Source organism: Octopus sinensis, linkage group LG22 (genome assembly GCF_006345805.1).
Source record: "Octopus sinensis linkage group LG22, ASM634580v1, whole genome shotgun sequence".
NCBI classification, from domain to species: Eukaryota; Metazoa; Mollusca; class Cephalopoda; order Octopoda; family Octopodidae; genus Octopus; species Octopus sinensis.
In genome coordinates this window covers 7,020,224-7,038,700 of record NC_043018.1, presented here as the reverse complement: position 1 = coordinate 7,038,700, position 18,477 = coordinate 7,020,224, and the positions used below count along the sequence as shown (strand labels likewise).

Below are 18,477 nucleotides of genomic sequence, written 5' to 3'. Positions count from 1 at the left end.
CTCCACAGATGCATGTACCCGTAACATAGTTCTCGGGGATTTAGCATGACACAGAATGTGACAAGGCTGGTCCCTTTGAACAACTCATCTTTTGCCAGCTGAGTGAACTAAAGTAACGTGAAATAATGAGCCTTGTTCAATTCCAGAATGGGAATCGAACTCACAACCTTACAATCACGAACCAAATACCCCTAATTACTAAGCCACATGCCTTCATGGTTCAGCAGTAAGACAAGTGATGTCTTCCAGTTTTAGTTTTATTAATAGTTGAGGTGAAGGTAGCAAGCTGGTAGAACCATTATTATGCTGTACAAAATACTTTGTTGCATTTTCTCTGGCTCTTTTATAGTTTGGGTTCAAATGTTGCTGAGATTGGTTTTTGCCTTTCATCTTTTTGGGTCAGTAAAATAAAGTATCAGTTGAATGCTGGAGTCAATATAATAATCTGACCCTTTTCCCTTAATCCTTTAGCATTCAGGTTATTCTGCCAAATGTAATGCTTTTTCATTCACTTTGTTTTAAATCAATCTTGCATTATTTTGTAGCTTTGAAATTATGATGTTGTGATTGTATATTGTATATTTACGGTGGCGATCTGGCAGAAATGTTAGCATGCCGGGCGAAATGCGTAGCCGTATTTTGTCTGCCGTTATGTTCTGAGTTCAAATTCCGTCGAGGTTGACTTATCCTTTCATCCTTTCAGGGTTGATTAAATAAGTACCAGTTACGCACTGGGGTCAATATAATCGACTTAATCCAATTGTCTGTCCTTGTTTGTCCCTGCTGTGTTTAACCCCTTGTGAGCAGTAAAGAAATAGGTATTTCGTCTGCCGCTACATTCTGAGTTCAAATTCCGCCAAGGTCGACTTCGCCTTTCATCCTTTCGGGGTCAATAAATTAAGTACCAGTTATGCACTGGGGTCAATATAATTGACTTAATCCGTTTGTCTGTCCTTGTTTGTCCCCTCTGTGTGTATCCCCTTGTGGGTAGTAAAGAAATATGTATATTCTCTTTTAGTGCCTTATTATTTAACACACTCACCAGTAAAATTTCCACTTATTTCTTATTTTTATTTTCCTAAAATTTTCGTAGCGTCTTGCAACCTTTTCAATAGAGTCAAGACTATTGAAAAGGTTGCAAGATGCAACGAAAATTTTAGAAAATAAAAATAAGAAATAAGTGGAAATTTTACCGGTGAGTGTGTTAAATAATAAGGCACTAAAAGAGAATGACTCTCCCCAGACACAACAGAATTTGCTTCAACACATGAACTCATATAAAGAATCTTGCAAACCAAATCCAAAAATGAAAGATAAAAATGATATTTTAATAGAAACTCTAGTCAGGCTTTGGAGATATCAAAAATGAATATAAGATATTTTTAGTATCAAGAATCTTTGACAATATAAAACTGGCTTTGGTGCTAACACATGGCTTTGGCAGTAACAGTTTGGTATGATGGTAACACATGGTGTTAGTGATATTACAAGACTTTTGTGATAAAACGAGGCTCCGAGGATTTGAAATAACAAAGTTTTTGAAATAAGACAACGTTTTGGATATAACATTATGCTTTGATGAAAATGGAAAGGTTTGGAAATAACTTGGTACTTTTAAATGCCAAAATGTTTTGAGATTATGTGAGACTTTAGAAATAACACAAGACTTCAGAAATAGCATGATGGCTTTTTTTTTTTTTGGTTATAAATATGAATATACTTTGGAAATGACACAACCACTTGGAAATATCACAGCGCTTCAGAAGAAAAATGACAGGTTCTTTGAAAATAACTGAAAACTGAAGAAAAAATTAATTGCTTTTGAAACATTTGTGGACTGTAAATAACATATGGCTTTGAATGGAATATAAAACTTAGAAAATAACATCAGAGATAGTTTGGGAATAATGCAAGGTTTGGGAATTAATTTGATGCTTTAGGAAAAATAATGATGGCATAGAGATAACATGAGGCTTTATAAATAACATTAGGATTTAGAAATAACACAAGAGTTTTGGAAATTACATGGAACCCTTGAAAATATCCTGATGGATGTTTTGGGAGTAACACAATTCAGTGCTTTGGAAATATCTTAATGTTCTTTGAAAATGACAAGGAGCTTTGGAAATTGTCTAATAGCTTGTAGATAACATAAGGTTGTTGGAGTATCCTTAGAATTTAGAAATAAAACAAGGCTTTGGAAATAACACAGGACTTGAAATATCACAATATTTTGGAAAATAACATAATGGATACTTGGGAAATATATGGAGATTTTGGATTTAACTTGGTGCTTTCAAAATATCTCTATGGCTTGGGGCTGAAATTACTGGAAAATTTAGAAATAAGGTCAAGTTTTAGGAATATAATGGTATTGTGGAAAAACATGACAGTTTAAGAAAAAATACAGGACTCTGGCAATGATGTGGTTCATTGTAAATATGTTGGATTTTGGACTTTAAGATATAATATGAATTTCAAGAAATAACAGAAATTTGGGAAATAGCTTAATGTATAAGTGAGATCAGGTGTGTGTGCAGGGAGATGCTCCATTGGCGTGAGTTGCTGCATTTACCATTTGTTGGTATATTGCTGGGTCCTCCTGGGTCACCCATTGAGCAAAGTCCCTGTCAGTCCGCATCTCTGCAAGATGCCTGATCTGCTTTTACCATCTGGTATGTGGCTGACCAACATGAATCATCAACTTAGCCGGATCTTCAGTGAAGAAGAGAACACTGTAAGCAAACTGAGCAACAATGGGAAAACTGAGCAACAATGGTCAAACAGTGGTCAAACATTCTAAGCTGGTGCTTCGGAATCATACATTGGTCAAAAAGTCTGAACTAGTGCTTCCACTGCATACAAGTAACAGGATGCATTCCAGTTTCTTAGTACTGTATATACTCGTGAACAGGTCACACCAGTGGATAGGTCAAACCCTTAGTTTGGAGTTGTTAAAGTAGGTATTTGCAGTTGACTCATAGATGGGTTGCACTATAATCTGAGGAGTTACAGGGTCCTTTTTATAACATAAATATAACTAATATTTGTTAAATATTCTCAAATATTCACCTTTATTTCAAAACTTTGCATACAAATATAAAAACAATTTTGCAGAAATGACTTTATGGAAGTAGTTGAATTGATAAATCGACTCAACAAAAAGAAAAAAAAACCATCTAGAATTACAAACACAACGGAAAGAAAATGTTACAAAAGACAACTGATACACTGCTGTCTACTTTAGTTCCCTGTGATGTTGAGTGGACAGGTCACACTCCTGATTTTTATTGAAAGTTTTTGGTAAAAAAAGTGTAACATATCTGTGAGAATATATGGTAGAGTCGCCATGATAGATCATTAGCCACTACACACATTTTTTTTCTCTCCTTGTTTTTTCTGTGTCCCTTTCTGTTGAAGAGCATAGGTTCGAAATGTTAAAGACTTTTTCTATTCCTGAGTGTTATACTAATACATCTGTTTTGTTTTGTACACCATCTGTCTTCGTCCTTTGTTTTTTTTTGTAAACTCTCTCTCTATATATATATATATATATATAAATATATATGTGTGTGTATATATATATATATATATATATGGACGCCATGATAGATCGTTAGCCACTACACATATTTTTTTCTCTCCTTGTTTTTTCTGTGTTGCTTTCTGTAGAAGAGCATAGGCTCGAAACGTAAAAGACTTTTTCTATTCCTGAGCGTTATACTAATACATCTGTTTTGTTTTGTGCACCATCTGTCTTCGTCCTTTGTTTTTTTTTGTAAACTCTCCCTATATATATATATATATATATAAATATAAATATATATGTGTGTGTATATATATATATATATATATATGGACGCCATGATAGATCGTTAGCCACTACACATTTTTTTCTCTCCTTGTTTTTTCTGTGTTGCTTTCTGTAGAAGAGCATAGGCTCGAAACATAAAAGACTTTTTCTATTCCTGAGCGTTATACTAATACATCTGTTTGTTTTGTACACCACCTGTCTTCGTCTTTTGTTTTTTTTCGTAAACTCTCCCTATATGATAGAGTTGTTGGTTGGATACCGAATCTGATCAATGGCAACCCACGATCCTGTGAAGTATCCTGGTACCAAAGGAGTTTGCTGGATTCTTGGAGGACTCCACTTTGTCTGTCTCTGTTTTGGGTGAGAATGTCAAAGTTTTTGACCACTTCACTTTGGCAGTAACATTTGTAGTAGCATTAGCTGCGAGTCTAAAGTCCTAAAAAGACTTGGATGAGCTGGCGCAGTTGTGGACTTATTGGAAAAGAAAAGGTGTTTGGTGCAGCTGATACTTGTGCAAGAAGGCAAAGGTTCAGGTCTTTTGGTCTCTAGTCCTCCCAGTCCTATTCTACAGCTGTGAGACTTGGACACTGTCAAGGGCCCTTAGAAGCTGCATGAACTTCTTTTTAATGTATACTTTGGAAATAATTTGGTGTTTTGCAAATATTACTGTCATATAGGCGCAGGAGTGGCTGTGTGGTAAGTAGCTTGCCTATCAGCCACATGGTTCTGGGTTCAGTCCCACTGCGTGGCACCTTGTGCAAGTGTCTTCTACTATAGCCTCAGGCCAACCAATGCCTTGTGTGTGGATTTGGTAGACGGAAACTGAAAGAAGCCCGTTGTATATATGTATATATATATATGTGTGTGTGTGTGTGTGTTTCTGTGTTTGTCCCCCTAGTATTGCTTGACAACCGATACTGGTGTGTTTATGTCCCCGTCACTTAGCGGTTCAGCAAAAGAGACCGATAGAATAAGTACTGGGCTTAGAAAGAATAAGTCCCGGGGTCGAGTTGCTAGATTAAAGGCGGTGCTCCAGCATGGCTGCAGTCAAATGACTGAAAACAAGTAAAAGAGTAAAGAGAGTATCTGAGAATAAGCTGAGTTTTGGAGATAACAAACTAGATCTCCGGAAATTACAGGAAGCTTTGGAAGTAAGTTGGTGTTTTAGAAACGACACAAATGAAAATATAAGACTAAGTATAACATGAGAATTTAGATATTGCTCAAGATGTTTGAGAAAACTAAATTCTTTGAAACCACATCAGGTTCAGGGATTAACTGTTTGCCTGTCCTCCGTGTCACATGTGATACAGGGGACGTATCTGCCTAGCATCAGTGCATCATATATGTTGATCATCATCACCATCATTTAGTGTCCTCCTTCCATGCTGGCATGGGTTGGACAGTTTGACCGGAGATGGCTAAGCAGAAGACTGCACCATACATCTGTGTCTGTTCTGGCAGGGTTATTATGGCTGGATGCCTTTCCTCACACCAACTACCCTGCAGAGTGCAAGTGCCTTTTACGTGGCACCAGCACAGGAAAGGTCAGTTTTGGCATGGTTTTGACAGCTGAATTGCCCTTCCAAATGTCAACCACTTTACACTGTGAACTGGATGCGTTTTATATACAACAGTAATTGCTTAAAACCACCAGTGTAATTTGAGATTTATGAAAGGACAGCTTTACATTACTCAGAACAAATGAAGAAAGTATTAACTAAAAGTCTGCAAGCAATCATTGACATTTAGGACAAACTTACGAAAATGATTTGGACAGGAGTGGCTGTGTGGTAAGTAGCTTGCTTACCAACCACATGGTTCCGGGTTCAGTCCCACTGCATGGCACCTTGGGCAAGTGTCTTCTACTATAGCCATGGGCCGACCAAAGCCTTGTGAGTAGATTTCATAGACAGAAACTGAAAGAAGCCCATTGTATATATGTATATATATGTGTGTGTGTTTGTCCTCCCAACATCGCTTGACAACCGATGCTGGTGTGTTTACGTCCCCGTAACTTAGCGGTTCGGCAAAAGAGACCGATAGAATAAGTACTAGGCTTACAAAGAATAAGTCCTGGGGTCGATTTCCTTGACTAAAGGTGGTGCTCCAGCATGACTGCAGTCAAATGACTGAAACAAGTAAAAAGGTAAAGAAAGGTAAATGGTTAAGAGTGGATAAATACCTGTCTTAGTATAACCCTTTGCCTCTGCTGTGTATGACGTGTAATACACAGGGCATTATTTCCCCTTGTGATCATGCATCATATATATTTCTTTACTACCCACAAGGGGCTAAACATAAAGGGGACAAACAAGGACAGACAAAGGGATTAAGTCGATGTAATCGACCCCATTGCAAACATGGTACTTTATTTATCGACTCCGAAAGAATGAAAGGCAAAGTCGACCTCGGTGGAATTTGAACTCAGAACGTAACGACAGATGAAATACCTATTTCTTTACTACCCAGAAGGGGCTAAACACAGAGGGGACAAACAAGGACAGACAAAGGGATTAAGTTGATTATATTAACCCCAGTGCGAAACTAGTACTTATTTAATCGACCCCAAAAGGATGAAAGGCAAAGTCGACCTCAGCGGAATTTGAACTCAGAACGTAATGACAGACGAAATACCTATCTCTTTACTACCCACAAGGGGCTAAACACAGAGAGGACAAACAAGGACAGACAAACGAATTAAGTCGATTACATCGACCCCAGTGTGAAACTGGTGCTTTATCGACCCTGAAAGGATGAAAGGCAAAGTCGACCTCGGCAGAATTTGAACTCAGAACGTAACGGCATACGAAATACCGCTAAGCATTTTGCCTGGTGCGCTAACGTTTCTGCCAGCTCGCCGCCTTGAAGATCATGCATCTTATATGATATACATTCCAAACAAGCAAAGACGTTTAGGACAGGCAAAGGGTCAGGGTGGTGAATTCCTTGAATATGACAGGTTTTTCAAAGTAACAAGGTGCTTAAGAAATTAGATAAAAATCGTAGCTAAAATGGGGTGGGTGGGTGGGATTTATATGGTGAACTTTCAACTGGAAGAAAACTCAGTTATTATCCCTTCCGTCGATACAAGGATCAGCTGAAGCAAAGCCTAAAACTGACTGGAATCGATCCCAAAGCCTGAGACATTGCAACTCAGGACAGGCCTGGCTGGCATCATTTCATCTTCACTAATAATAAAATCCTTTTGAAGCTGAATGACAGTAGAAAGAGGAAGAGAAACGACAAGAAAGAAAATGGAGGCTGCAACAACCAAAGCCTCCACCACGGATCCTTTGTGAACTTTGCATCAGATGCTTCCATGAAAGAATCAGCCTCATTAGTCATCAGAGGCATAAAAAATGGACAGAGAGGAAGAAGTGGTCAAGTGTAAGCATCGGTAGTTCAGTGGTAGAATGCTCGCCTGCCACGCGGGCGGCCCGGGTTCGATTCCCGGCCGATGCACATCGATAATGTTTTGACCGATAGAATAAGTACTGGGCTTACAAAGAATAAGTCCTGGGGTCGATTTGTTCGATTAAAGGCGGTGCTCCAGCATGGCCGCAGTCAAATGACTGAAACAATTAAAAGAGAAAAAAAAAAGAAGAAACCTAACAGATTATCAGACACATGATAGAACACCGCCACCGCTGACAGGGTTGGGGGCTGCTTTGGAAACAATAAGGAAATTTAGAAATTCTACAAGATTTTGAAAATAACAGAATTGTATAAAACTTAGGAAAAATAATGATGGCATAGAGATAACATGAAGCTTTATAAATAACATTAGGATTTAGAAATAACACAAGACTTTTGGAAATTACATGGAACCCTTGAAAATATCCTGATGGATGTTTTGGGAGTAATACAAATACCATAAGAGCACAGAAAGTGTGCCTAAAGCCAGCTGGAGACGATGATCTCCTGGGACTAAAAGCTACAGTAACACCCACCCTTAGTGGTTAGCCATATTGAGATGGCTAGTATACTTTACGTTGTCGAGCGGTTACTGTTTACATCTCGTTCAGAGATTTATTATTGCTTGCAGACAGTTTTTCGAAATCAGTGACGGAAGTTACTGGGAAAAACATTAAATAAGTATTTGCAAACAGGTCTCCCTTCATCGAAAACCAGTGATTGCCATACGTTGACAAGAGGCAAATACCTCGAAACTGCAGTCCGTGCGTATCACTTAGGTTTACGAGAGAGGGATGACCTCCCTTTGCAAATACCATAAGGGCACAGAAAGTGTGCCTAAAACCAGCTGGAGACGATGATCTCCTGGGGCTAAAACCTACAGTAACACCCACCCTTAGTGGTTAGCCATATTGAGATGGCTAGTATACTTTACAAATAATTCTGTTATTTTCAAAATCTTGTAGAATTTCAAAATTTCCTTATTGTTTCCAAAGCAGCCCCCAACCCCATCAGCAGTGGCGGTGTTCTACCATGTGACTGATAATCTATTCGGTTTCTTCTTGACCACTTCTTCCTCCCATAGTGAAATATTTGATATGAGAAGAGAAAGTGAAAAGAACTTGGTGCTAAAGAAATGACCGATGTCGAAAATAAATGGTTTTGAAATGTGATGATGGTCTGTGGATAACAGGAAAGTTACATGAGAATTTAGGAATAACTCACAATTTTGAAAAATAACAGAACAGGTTGGGAGTGACAGAACATGTTGGAAATAGCATGTAGCTTGGAGATTTATGACGGTGAAGATTTTGGAAATGAGAATACATTTTGGAAATTCGATGGTGTTTAAGAAACTAGGTAAGGATCTTTGGATAACATGAAGGCTTGGAAATTCGATGGTGCTTAAGAAACTAGGTAAGGATCTTTGGATAACATGAAGGCTTGGTAATTTGATGGTGCTTAAGAAACTAGGTAAGGATCTTTGGATAACATGTAGCTTGGAGATTTATGATGGTGAAGATTTTGGAAATGAGAATACATTTTGGAAATTCGATGGTGCTTAAGAAACTAGGTAAGGATCTTTGGATAACATGGAGGCTTGGAAATTTTTAGGCTTCATGTTATTTTCAAAACATTCAGTTATTTTCAAAACAAGATGCTATTACCAAAATCTTGTTATTTCTTAATCTTTGTTATTCCTCCTTCAAACTCTAATCATTTCAAAAGCACCATTTTATTTCCAAAACCTTTCATATCCAAAAGTTTCACCATTGTATTCCCCAAGCACAATGTTATTTTCAATTCACTTAGTGACAGAACATGTTGGAAATAACATGTAGCTTGGAGATTTATGATGGTGAAGATTTTGGAAACGAGAATACATTTTGGAAATTCGATGGTGCTTAAGAAACTAGGTAAGGATCTTTGGATAACATGGAGGCTTGGAAATTTTTAGGCTTCATGTTATTTTCAAAACATTCAGTTATTTTCAAAACAAGATGCTATTACCAAAATCTTGTTATTTCTTAATCTTTGTTATTCCTCCTTCAAACTATAATCATTTCAAAAGCACCATTTTATTTCCAAAACCTTTCATATCCAAAAGTTTTACCAATGTTATTTTCAATTCATTTAGTTATTTTTCAAAATCTTATTGAATAAACATCAAACTTACACAAGAATTTAGGAATATCTCACAATTTTGGAAATAACAGAATGTATTGAAAATAACATGTGGCGTAGGAATTATGATGGTGAAGATTTTGGATATGAAAGGTTTTGGAAATAAAATGGTGCTTTAGAAATGATTAAGGTTTGAGAAATAACACAAAAAAAAATTTAGAAATAATGTGATTTTAGTAACAGCATATTGTTTCGGAAATAAGTGGAACATTACATTAATCATTTCAGATCTGCTTTTCCATACTTGCATTGGTCAGATGGAATTTTTTGAGGCAGATTTTTTTTGGCTGCATGTCCTTCCTGTCTCCAACCCTCACCTGTTTTCAGGTAAGGTAATATTTTCTCACGACCAAATATGTTTTCTCAAATATGTTTTCTTTACTACCCACAAGGGGCTAAGCACAGAGAGGACAAAGAAGGACAGACAAACGGATTAAGTCGATTATATCGACCTCAGTGCATAACTGGTACTTATTTAATTGACCCCGAAAGGATGAAAGGCAAAGTCGACCTCGGCGGAATTTGAACTCAGAACGTAACGGCAGACGAAATACGGCTATGCATTTCGCCCGGCATGCTAACGTTTCTGCCAGCTCGCCACCTTTATGTTTTCTCAAAATATTGGAAACAAGGGACACAACTTGCATGATGGTGATGCTTACTTTAAACTGTTATACAGTATCAAGGCAAAGAGACAGTAATACACACACACACTAACATAAGTCTTCTTTCAGATTCCATCCACTAAATCGATTCACAAGGTTTCGGTCGGCCTGGAGCTACGACTAAAGACACTTGCCCAAGATACCATGCTGTGGGACCAAACTCAGAATCATGTAGTTAAAAAGCATACTTCTTAACCAGACAGCCATACCTATGTCTTAAAAATAAAGTTATGAAAATAACTTGGAAAATACCAATATGAAGAAAGTTAGGAACTGCTACCACATTTTGGAAATGTTACAAGATTTTTGTAGATGAGATAACACTACTGATGTCTTGCAAACAACTTGCACATGCAAGTGCTACCGTATACCAGAAGCCAGCAAGTGTATGGGGTCATCAGGAGAGAATGCGCACCGTTTCGGGGCCTACCTCTCGACGGCATCAATGCGCACCGGCCCTCCTCAGCTGGTTATGAAGTTCAACTCAATATCCTTCTAGCCATCGCTCATCGTCTCTTTTTAACTAAATCCAGTGGCCAGCCTTAATGACATTGGTAGATACTTGTAAAATATTAAAAAGCTTTGGGAAAGAACCAAAGACAGATCATCCTCTCATCTCATCCTCATTGGCCAATCATTCCTGAGGGTGCAGTCGTGAAGGCAGGGTCCTCAGGCATGCCTTCTCATGTTCTGTTAGAAGCTACTGGATTCCTAAATGAGACCAACTAAGATCATGGATGTTATCCAACCGTTTTGCTTGTGGTCTGTTCTTCAGTGTCCCGTTGGTCAGTTGGTTTTGCCCATAAAACCTGTCCAGTGATTCTTTTATGACCCATTCTCCATCAGTTTTGAGACTGAACACTCTATTCTTTGACTGAATGAATCTCCTACTTATTATAGTAGCAAGTGGCTGAGTATTCCAAACCATGGCTCAGGGGTTAGAGCATCGGGCTCACAATCATGAGGTAGTGAGTTCAATTCCCTGACCAGGCTGTGTTGTGTTCTTGACCAAGATACTTTATTTCACATTGCTCCAGTTCACTCAGCTGTAGAAATGAGTTGCAACATCACAGGTGCCAAGCTGTATCGGCCTTTGCCTTTCCCTTGGATAATATCAGTGGTGTGTAGAGGGGAGGCTGGTATGCTTGGGCAACTGCTGGCCTTCCACAAGCAATCTTGTCCGGACCTGTACCTCGGAAGGTAACTTTCTAGGTGGAATCTCATGGTCATTCATGACGGAAGGGGGTCTTTACCATTCCAAACCACCACAAACCACAAAATTCAGTCCTTGTTGCTGTGTGCAGGCATGTAGGCCTCAATGACCCTCAGGGCAATATCAGCAAAGTGAAAACTTCTGACAAGGTTTTCCATACTGGACAGGTCAAAGGGTAGAGGCCAAACTAATATGGAGCCCCTCTTTCCAGAAGTAAAAATGGGTTTATGTCGGGCTAAGAACCCAATCTAGAATGAAAGCTAAGTTACAGGAAGTTACAGATGATGATATATATATATATATCACATGATCACAGGACTGACCAGGCTATCAGATGTTGCTACACATCGCTGGTTACAATGCACTTTGCATTGTTTTAGCCTTCAAATGACACCACCCCGCTGACTAGGCGAGCAGGCCAACAGAAGAAAGAGTGAGAGAAAGTTGTGGTGAAAGAGTACAGCAGGGATCGCCACCACCCCCTGCCAGAGCCTCGTGGAGCTTTAGGTGTTTTCGCTCAATAAACTCTCACAACGCCCGGTCTGGGAATCAAAACCTTGATCCTACGATTGCAAGTCTCCTACCCTAACCACTGGGCCATTGTGCCTCCACACACACACACACACATACACACATATATATATAGGGAGAGAAAAAGAGAGACAGAGATTCAACAGGCTTCTTTCAGTTCCTCACTACCAAATCTTCTCACAAGGCCTTGGTCTGCTCAAGGCTATAGTAGAAGACACTTGCCCAAGGTGTCACACAATGGGACTGAACCCTAAACCATGTGGCTGGGAAGCAAACTTCTTACCACACAGCCATGCCTGTGCCTTGCATATTCATTCTTAGTATATTATGGCTGATTTGAACATGATTATGCTAATCACTGTTGTGGTTCATCACAGAAAAGATTCTCCTTTACAAATTTAAAAGTAACTCAAAGTTTAGGAAATATCTTGGAGCTTTGGAAATGGTATGGCATGATGATCTGTGGATAACATGAGAATTTAGAAATAACATACGGTTTTGCAATTAACGTGAGTCTTTGAAAAATTCCTAGTCGTTACTTTGGAAATGACCAGAGGTTTTGAAAATAATTTGGTTCTCTAAAAATATCTTGGTGGTTTGAGTCTTTAAGAAATAACACGAAAAATTTTTGGATGTAACGTAAAATTTTTGGTATAACAATGCTTTTGGAAATAAGATGATGTTCCGAAGACTTTGAAGATAACTCAGTGCTTTGGAAATATCAACAAAATGAGCTGTAAATAATAACATGATGGAAGCTTTGAATAGATTTCAGTGCTTCCAGGAATGGAAAAATAAAAATGAACATAAAAATAAGAAACAAAATAAAATTTAATAAGAACAACTTGAGACGCTGTAAATAACATGAGATTCAGTAGATAAGAGAAATCTTTTGTAAATAACACGAAAAGTCTGAGAATAAACCTTGGGATGACTTGATAACATCATATCTCTCTCTCTCATTCTCTCTCTCTCTCATCTGCTCTGGCTTTCTCTGTCTTTCTTTCTCTGTTTTATCTCTTTGTCTCTCTCTCCCTACTTTCTCTCACTCTCAACCTCTCTCTCACTATCTGTCGTTTTCACTTTCTGTCTCTTTTGTCCTGTGTCTCCCTCCTACTTCATCTCCCCCTTTCTCTCCCTCTTTCTCTGTATCCCTCTTTTATCTGTCTGATTGTCTCTCTCTCTATCTCTCTCTCCTCCTCCCTCTGTCTCTCTGTGTACCTGCTTCTCTCTTTCTCTCCTCCTACTCCTCTCCCAACTCATCTCCCCCTTTTTCTGTTTCCCTCTTTTATCTGTCTGATTGTCTATCTCTCTCTCTTCCCTTTTCTCTGTTGCTCCCTCTCTCTCTTTCTCTCTCTGTACCTGCCCCTCTCTTTCTCTCTCCCACTTATTTTCTCTTTGTCCATCCATTTCTTCCTCTCTCTCCCCCCCTCTTCTCACCCATGTCCCACATTTTCTTCCGCCACTGTCGTCTCTCTCTCATCTCTCTCTCCCTCCTGTGACCCCTCAAGCTATTTCAGTAAGTTAATCCAAAGGACCCTGTCCATATAAGATACCTGTCCTCCATTCATGGCTACACTTGATGGGGAAATTGAAATTCTACGAGAGCACAAGAGCATCAAGATTTCGCCAGAAGGTGGAAACAAGTTGAGTTGAACATGAACAGCGAAAAGAAAAAAAAAATTAACAAAACAAAAAGGGAAAAGAAACAAGAAAAATAACAAAAATATAAACGGCATAAAAATCCTCAAAATGATTTAGGCAAAAGGTTGGATATTGAAAACAAAATAAAAATAAAAATAAAGAAAAAAGTTTGTTGGTTGATAGAGCATCCATGTGTGTGTGTATGTGTGTGTGTGTGTGTCTATGCTTGTGTGTGACTGTATGTATATAGCCATGTGTGGTTGTGTTCAATGTGTGTGTGACTATTCTTTGCGTGTATATGTTAGTGTGTGAGTGTGTGTATGACTGTGTTAGTGTTGTGTATATGTCAGAGCATGTGTGTGTGTATTTATGAGTGTGTGTGTGTGTATTTATGAGTGTGTGTGTGTATGTGTATATGCATGTGTGGTTGTGTTCATGTGTGTGTGACTTTATTCTTTGCGTGTATATGTTAGTGTGTGAGTGTGTGTGTGTGTATGACTGTATTAATGTTGTGTATGTATGTGTCAGAGCATGTGTGTGTATGTGCATTTATGAGTATGTGTGTGTGTGTGACTGCTATTGTATGTATATATGCATGTATGGTTGTGTTCATATGTGTGCTTTTATTCTTTGTATGTGTATGTGTATGAGCACATTAGTGTTGTGTAAGCATGTGTCAGAGCATGTGCATGGAGGTGTGTGTATGTGTGTGTTTGTGTGTGTGTGTGTATGTATACGTTCATGTGTCTCTGACTATTATATGTGTATGTTAGAGTAGATGTGTATGTATGAGTGCAAGAGTGTATGTATGAATATGTTTGTGCATGTGTGTGTGTGTGTAAGTGTATTTGTATTAATGAGATGAATGTATGTGTGTGTGTGTGTGTGTGTATATGCAGCTGGGTTTTTCTGCATGTGAGTGTGTCTATATTATTGTATGTGTATGTTAGTGCAGGTGTGTATGCATTGATATGTGCATGTGCGTGTGTCTATACATGCTAGATTATGTATGTATGTGTGTGTATGTATGTATGTACGTGTGATTCTGTATATGACTGGATGTGTGTGCATGTGTCTGTGTGTGTGTGTGCATGATGTGTTAGTGCGTCGATATATTTAGCATGCATGTGTATATATGTACATGACATATGTGTATATATTTGTATATATGTGTGTATGTGTAAATATGTGTGCATGTGTATAGATGAATGTTTATATGTATATGTGTACACATATACACATGTGTGTATATATATATATATATATACATGTGTATATGTGTGTGCATGTGTATATATGTGTGTATGAAAGCACAAAGAAGGAAAGCAAGAGAGAGAGAGAGAGAGAGAAAGTTAGCACAAGTTAGAACAAACACACACACACAGAAGACCTACATATACACACACACACAATGTGCTGATGTAGCGATGCACTGTGTCGTACGGGCAATGTATTGGTGCAGTAATGCGCCGATGTGCAGCCAGTGTGTTGCAACTTGCCTGCAGTCAGTAATAAAACTAAATTATTAAACATCTATGGTAACATGCATTATAGGGTGCACATGTGCAGGCATTGGAACTAATCTATCTGCACCCACCATCTCCAGCCCCACCACCACCACCACTGCAACTACTGGCTCCACCATGGCCACCACCACTGTGCTACTGTCTCACTATATTCTTCTACAACACCTTCTTCTTCATTGTTGCTGTTGTTGATGGTGATGATGATTGTGATGCTGTACCATTTTCTTCTTCGTTATCCTCTTCATCTCATTTTCTTCTTCTTCTTCATGTATTTCGAATTCATCATCAACGCCACCATCATTACCACATCTCCTCCTCCTCCGCCTCATCATCCTTCTTATTCTCGTTCTTCTTCATCTTCATTTTCATCATTATCATCATCACTTCGTTGCCGATGTTGTTGATCACTTTCTTCTTCATCTTAATCACCATCACTCTTCTTCTTCTTCCTTTTCATCACCACTCTTCATTTTCTTCCTTTTCTTTTTTACCTTCATCATTACTCTTCTCCTTTATTTTCTTCTTTCTTTTCTTCATAATCACTTCATTTTCTTCTTTTCTTCATTTTCTTCCTTTTCTTTTTTACCTTCATCATTACTCTTCTCCTTTATTTTCTTCTTTCTTTTCTTCATAATCACTTCATTTTCTTCATCATCACTCTTCTTCATTTTCTTCTTTTTCTTCATCATCACTTCCTTCTTTACCTTCATCATCACTCTTATTCATTTTCTTCTTTTCTTCATCATCACTCTTCATTTCTTCCTTTTCTTCTTTATCTTCATCATCATCACTTCCTCCTTTCTTCTTTTCTTCAACATCACTCTTCATCTTCATCATCATCACTCTTCTTCTTCCTTTTCTTCTTCCCACACACCCAAAATTACACCCCCTCCCCCAACTTTCCTGAAACTTGATCACAATATGAAGAAGTTACGAGGGAAAAACAAAAATGCAAACACATCATTCACACACATGCATGAATGCACTTGCAAATTTCCACCCACATACAAACATATGCACACTCAAACTCACACAAACATATCATGGAATGCTTATTCACACACGCACACAAATACATGCATACATTCTATTTATTACGCACACACACTTGCACATGTAGGCATGAAACATGTGAACAAACAACTGCAAATGCATGCAGACATGCATAAAATGTACAGGCAGTTTGTTTACACAAATACTGCTATATGTATACAAAATTACATATACATATATATATATATATATATATATATATATATATGAATATATGTATATGTATATATATAAATATGTATATGTATGTATATATATACATATATATATGTATATATATATATACATATATATATGTATATATATATATATGTATGTATATGTATATATGTATATATTGTATGTATATGTAATATATGTATATATACATATATATATGAATATATGTATATGTATATGTATATATATAAATATATGTATATGTATATATATGTATGTATATATATACATATATATGTATATATATATATGTATGTATATATATGTACATATATGTATATATATGTATATATGTATAAATATTATGTATATGTATATATGTATATATATACATATGTATGTATATATATATATGTATGTATATGTATATATATATATGTATAATATGTATGTATATATGTATGTGTATATATATGTATGTATATATATATATAGTATATATGTATTGTATATAATGTATGTAGATATATAGATATATATAAGTATATATTATGTGTATATAAGTATATATGTATGTGTATTATGTCTGTGTATATATATATGTCGATATATAATATATATATATATATATATATATGTAGTTATATGTGGGTATATATGCATGATGATGATGAAGATATATATAATTATACTCATATACATATCCACCTACAAATGTATGTTTGTATCTGTCTCTCTTTATCTCTATCTATCTGTCTATTTATCAATCTATGTAGCTGCCTATCTCTATGTCTCTGTTTTTCTATTGATCCACATATTTATGTAGACATATATACACACAAACACACAAGTATGTGTGTGTGCATATGCATAAGTATGTGTGTGCATACATATGTGTGTGTGTGTGAGAGAGAGTTTGTGTGCATGCATGCGTGTGTTAGGTAAACAAAGGTAATATACCCTGAACCCACGGTGTCACTCAATCAGCCCTTCAGTTGTCCGTACACATCAATGGTTTGGAAAGGAACAGAATGGAATGGAACTCCTCCATCTTTCCAATCTGCTGATTCCAGTTTGCTGATGTGTAATACATGTCCAAAGGGCCAATGACTCAATGAAATCATGTTCTGGGTATGTAACCAGTCCCTGGACCTCTCCTCCATCTTTCTCTCTCATTCACAGACACACACAACACACACATCAACATTGTTTTAACATCCGCTTTTCTGTGCTTGCACGTGCTTTGTTCAGAATTTGTTGAGGTAGATTTTCTACGGCTGGGTGCCCTTCCTGTTGCCAACACTTCTCTTGTTTCTCACTGTGGTAATATTTCCCCAAAGTGAGACGTTTTTCTCTGGAAGATCGGAAATGAAGGACACCACTTATATGAAAGAGAGGCTCCTTTACATGCAGCAAACAAAGTCAAGGCAAAGAGACAGTAACGCACATCCATCCATCCCTGTATATTTATATGTATGTATGTATATATATATATATACATATATATAATTATATATACACACACATGTATATATATATATATATATATATGAATAAACCATTATAATCATGTTATAAACATCTTTGTAACAATGTTATGCACACCACTGCAACAGTGTTATATATATATATATTATATATATATATATACCGCCATGATAGATCGTTAGCCACTACACAAATTTGTTTTCTGTCCTTGCTTTTTTCTGTGTTCCTTTCTGTAGAAGAGCATAGGCTCGAAACATAAAAGACTTTTTCTATTCCTGAGCGTTATACTAATACATCTGTTTGTTTTGTACACCACCCGTCTTCGTCTTTTATTTTTTCGTAAACTCTCCCTGTATATATATATATATATATATATATATATATATATATATATATATATGTACGTATGTATGTATAAATTAATAAAAACAGCTATTTTATTGTCTCACTTGGGTTTCAGTTGCATAAGATCTTGATTGTGTCGAGAATGATGAAAACTTTTTGAAAACTTTGCATAGGCCTCTGAGCAGCTATCACCAAGCTTTTGGCAAAATTCATTGCAGATTCTCTGCCATGATCACACACTACACACCTTCCTTCCAAGCACTGCTGTAAACAGCGGAAGAGAGCTAGAATGTTAAAACTTGGTGCACATGCACAGCAGAGTTCAGGGTCAATCTCTGCCTAGCGGCTTTACTCGGCATGCTTCAGCTTTGTTACTATAGCAATAGTCCAGATACTTACTGAAAAAACCTAGTATCTACATATAAGGCAGTGAGATGG

At 37.2% G+C, this 18,477-nt stretch overlaps 1 protein-coding gene and 1 non-coding gene across 2 annotated transcripts in view; both read left to right on the top strand.

Moving 5' to 3' along the window:
• The window catches only part of LOC118767475 (HEAT repeat-containing protein 4-like), a 472,731-nt gene that overhangs the window by 160,753 nt on the left and 293,501 nt on the right, over positions 1–18,477 (top strand). The gene's annotated exons all lie outside the window — the stretch shown is intronic.
• Positions 7,209–7,279, top strand: Trnag-gcc. Its single transcript has one exon. It is a non-coding gene; the product is annotated as a tRNA-Gly (tRNA).